Source organism: Saccostrea echinata, unplaced genomic scaffold (assembly GCF_033153115.1).
Source record: "Saccostrea echinata isolate AGI-Se365-2 ecotype Australia unplaced genomic scaffold, CSIRO_AGI_Sech_v1 ptg000052l, whole genome shotgun sequence".
Taxonomy (NCBI): domain Eukaryota; kingdom Metazoa; phylum Mollusca; class Bivalvia; order Ostreida; family Ostreidae; genus Saccostrea; species Saccostrea echinata.
The window spans coordinates 8,309,325-8,314,327 of NW_026889801.1; the positions used below are offsets into that span (position 1 = coordinate 8,309,325).

The 5,003-nt window shown below is 30.0% G+C and overlaps 1 long non-coding RNA gene across 1 annotated transcript; it reads right to left on the reverse strand.

Annotated features, from left to right (window-relative positions):
• Positions 1–414: 414 nt before the first annotated feature.
• Positions 415–2,343, reverse strand: LOC133204079 (uncharacterized). The gene is made up of 2 exons (XR_009723535.1): positions 2,308–2,343; positions 415–817 (listed from the first exon to the last, which is right to left on the reverse strand). It is a non-coding gene; the product is annotated as an uncharacterized LOC133204079 (long non-coding RNA).
• Between the last annotated feature and the right edge of the window lie 2,660 nt (positions 2,344–5,003).

The following is a 5,003-nucleotide window of genomic DNA, read 5'->3' on the forward strand; positions in this document are numbered from 1 at the left end:
ATTTTAAAAGCTTGTGAATAAAGTATATCACCGAGAAACTCGAAGTACCCACACTTTTTTTGCTTTTCAATTTTGATAATAATCCATTCATATTCATTAAATCTTGAATTAGAACTTCTATAAGCTACTGACTAGAAGTTAATCAATATATTTAAATTAGTTTTATGGATCATGTACCTTCAAAATTAATCAGTCCTATATTCCGATATTGTAAAAAAAGTTTTGTACTTTTCAATGAACACAAGAAATCACCTCACCTCGTGTGCAACAATAATTGATTCAACCAGGACAATATTACTTCAAAAATCATTTCTCTTTGTTTAAGAATGACATAAACGGATAAGCCACAATTTATCATCTACTACATTTTCAATATATTCAATTTCTCATGAAAGATAAAAAAAGGTTGAAAACTTGAGGCAGACTTTTATTTATTCCAAATAGGAACAATGTACTTGTTACTTTAACATTAGTGGGATAAAAAAATATCCTCTATGATTTAACAAGTCCAGTCTTAAACCTGATCTGGGTTGATGGCTTCCATGACAGCCTTATCTCTTGACTCTCGCACAAACCGATTAAAATCGTCGTAACTATCAACGCGGAGATGTGTGCAGTTGGTTTTTCCATCTTGAGAAACCAGGACCTTTATAATATATTCCGTCTTATTAGCTGTTGGATCATTGCGACGGATGGAGCAGAGAGCAAGAGGAGGACACATATTCGACTTGAATTTGTTATCCCTAAACAAGCTTTCAACAATCTTTTGGAGGCTTTTATCGGCATCCTGAACAGTACCAAAATCCATTTTGTCTTCCTGCAATATAAATGAATAAAAGCATAAATATGAATCTATGAAATAAGAACGCTCTTTTAAAAATAAACGTTAGTAGGACATTCTGCATGTAAAAGTTTTGTTTTTTGTTTTTCAATTTAACCTGTCATTTGTGTAAAAATGGCACGTGATTTCAATGTCCTTGAATTAAGTATTTCATAGGCAGAGTACCAAAAGTGAACAAATGATTATCAGCGCTATTTGCTACCTTATACCATATTATCTTTGTTATCAGAGAAATCTTAAATCTATACTATTAATTTAACATTAGTAGTTCGAGAAGACTTTTCTGAGCTAAGAAAAATAGACATTTATTAATTTAATATTATTACTTATGTAACTGAGAATTCCTCAGAAAAGGCGAAATCTTTATAGCTTATTTTCAAGGATACTTATTACCATTATTGTTTATGATACTTATGCGACCTTGGATTTGAATCTAATTTATCTCTATATTCTTTTGGACATTTAGTTAAAGCATATAGCAAATGATAGTTAAAGTATATGCATGTAAGTAGATTTGAAAATAGATTAAGAGATCCTGTGAAAAGTACAAGTATGTAAAATATAAAATCTATTTTATAAAATCATTTGCCTAATAATGCTTATGAGGATAAAAAGAAGAATCATTGAGTATGGTCTGTCAAAAAATACTTAAAAACAAATTAATGTCAAGTTCTGTGCATTCATAAAGAACCTTAAGTTATTAGTCCCCTACTAGAGAAACCTGAGGTTTTCTCATAGTCTTTTTGTCTGTCTAGCCTATTCGGTTTCCGCAATTTTTCTTCGAAAGCTCAGCTAATATTTGTTATGTTATTGTATATTGATCATCATATGTGCATTTCGTTCCGCGTCAATGATATTTGACGGAATAATGGACTTTCAATATTTAAGGGTTTTTTCACGTTTTTTTCCCTAAACGCTTAAAGAATTCAAGCTGATTTTTGTTATGTTAGTATACTATGAAGAGTTAAAAAAAAAGTATGCATTTTGTTCCGAATCAATGATTTTTCTAATGAAAAATGGACTTTCAAATTTCTAATGAGAACCAGATTCTACCTGCCGTTCGTGGACTAGAATTGCTTATGCAATACTCACAGAATGCTTCTTTAAAATGATAAAAACATCTTTGACTCTTCACCAAATGATTATCAAACATATCGATGCTGGGATGACGTTCGTTATAATCAATTCAAATATGCATTTATTATTTATGATCAAAATTTAACTAGATGACAAAATATTACAAATATAAATAAATAAATAAATAAATTATATATATATAGATAGATAGATAGATAGATAGATAGATAGATAGATAGATAGATAGATAGATAGATAGATAGATAGATATCCAGCCCTTTTTGAGAAACTCTTGCACGAAATTAATAGGAAATGAATAAGGATAGTTGAATAGAAACATACGAAGAGTATGGTCTCCCGCTGAAGACGGAAAACCTTACTAACGTTACCTTTGCAAGGTGCTGTCCTCTCAATCTCTCTTGCAGTTTAAACCAGACGTTGTGTTTTTCAGCTACACTCTCATAAACCTTTATATAGGAATGAAGCAGGATGTTTATCACTGGTCATGGTTACAACTTACATTTTTGCGGTGCTTTGAGAGTTTGATTTTCGCTGAATGCATCACTTTTACTTGGAAAAATTCACGACCTCCTGATAACATTGTTTATCATAGGAATGTATCCGATTTTATTCTAGGAAATTTAAAGAATGTCAATGACAGAAAGGTCTGAAATTATTTTCTTCTAGTACACCCTTTGCAATCTTAAGATGCGATTGACAATAAATATACATGAAAAAAAAAACTTTATACCCTTAACATATCTATGCTAGTAACTGCTCAAGAGAAAAGCAGACTCATCCATTAATTAAAATTTTTATACAAATATAATGATTTGTTGGTCTTATAAGGAGACCATAAACATTTCTCAGATAGTAAATAGTCATGACACCTATTGTAAAGATATGCGACAAGTAGCAATGTAAGAAACATAAAAAAACCCCAGATTTATCGTTCTATCAATTCTCCTTAAATATTGACCTTTGTAATGTGTATAATACTTTGTTGGTCTTTCCCAGATACAGATTTTCCATAAGATCCATGGATTTCCATGGAAAAATGGTCCACGGAACTCCGTTAAATTCTCGAGAGTATTTGGGCGGAACTTTTTCGGAATGGTACAGAATTTCAAATCTAACCTGGAAAAGAGCGGAACAATGCCAGAATAGAAATATGTGGAAATAGCTGGAAATCCGTCGAATTACTGTTGTATACATGTGTATATTTTATTGATAAAGACAACTCATTAGATATTTTCTTCATGTACTTATAATGATTTAGGAATTGTTTAAATATTTTTTAGACTTGTTGAAAATCTGTAATTGAAATTTAATTGTTTTTTTTTTTATCTTAAGAAAGAGCATTACCGCACGTGTTTGTAATTTCTCATCTTGACATCTCTCTCTCCCGTCCCACGGTATCGATGCCATTCGCTTATAATTGTTATCAGATTTATGGTCAGATCTGAGACCAATGTTTCTTTGAATTCGTTATGCTTACTCACACTGTTTCCTGTCCTGTAAATTAATGCCATTGAGCTTTTCCATAATTTTACCACTGTCTTAAAAATTGTTTGATTGGTTCATCTATGAAAAGTGGGTGGAGTTATCAAGGATGAAACGTGCGTGAGTTTGTCTGTAAGGACACTCTCTTAAAGAAAACCTTTGTGTAAAAAAAATGCAGTTTTTATTTTGTACTTTTGGACTTCAATAAACTCTAAACTTTAATCAGGAGTTATTATTTTCAAAGCAACATAAACATTACATTACTTCATTTTTAAATCCGTCGAATTCCAGGACGTTTGCAATTGGAAATATATGGAATTCCATAGAAATTCGAAGTATTCCAGGTAAATACAATTAAGAACTGGAGTAATTAATAAATTAGGGCAATATAGTTAGAAAAAAACGCAGCAATACAATTTTTCATAAAACAAATCTATTTTTTCAAAATAAAAAATCATTGCTTAACAATGTGTTTTAGGGACAAATATTGCATGCATTCTTATACAATATGTACAATGTAAGCACCATTTTTAAAAGTATTCTCACTCAAGGATTATTTCTAAGAAATCCACAGAAAAATATCATTACTTGAGGATCACCTTTTGTTAAATTAATAATAATCATGTTATAATATATATGTTTGTAGTAAACTCCAGTCTGCATGAGAAACTGAAAACAAATGACTTTTGGTTAACATGTCTTAACACCCACAGTTAAAGAAAATCCTTTGTAGCTATAGTAATCCCAAACATCTGCAATTTCTTGATAATCAAACGAAATAAACTTAAAAAAAAAAAACGACATTTATTATGACTTTTAGCTTCCTTAAATGACATGTTATGTCTTCAACATGCCAATAGATCCTAATTATGGAAGGTCCTAAACTTCTGAAATGTGGGCTTGAATTACTTCGTCACTGATATCCCATTACATTCACTATTAATTAAACAATAACAGATTGTTTTGTTAGAAGATGGTCAAATACTTGGTTTCACGATTGAATTCACATTTGGTAAGAGGGCTTCAAAAGCTCAGCAAGTTTGATATTGATCATTCCAGCAGACACTTCAAACACTTGAAACTTTCACATTATTTCTAAAGAGAAGATTACTATAAAGATGTATGATATATATATCATATATGAATATATGACAAATAATAAACTAAAGCTCTACAAGACAATTATTTTTTTCTATCTTGCAAATTTTTTTGCTCAAATTAGGATTGATTTTTTTTTTAAACTAATGGAAGTTGTAAAATAAATAAAAATGAAACAAAATAACAAAACAAAACAAAAATATGTGTGTGAAACACTGACGCCCTCATATGACATCTCATGGCTAAGCTTAGAGTTTCTCAAATGCAAGTCAAATTCCAAGGTCAGTCTCAAAAGATACGAAGAAAAAGTCTCGTCTCAGGGAATATAACTGTGAAATATGAAAGCCCTAGTACCAAACATTGAAAAGTTATGGCAAAGGTTAAAAGTTTTATGAAAAAAATTCAAATGTCAAGGACAAGTATATATATATATATATATATATATATATATATATATATATATATATATATATATATATATATA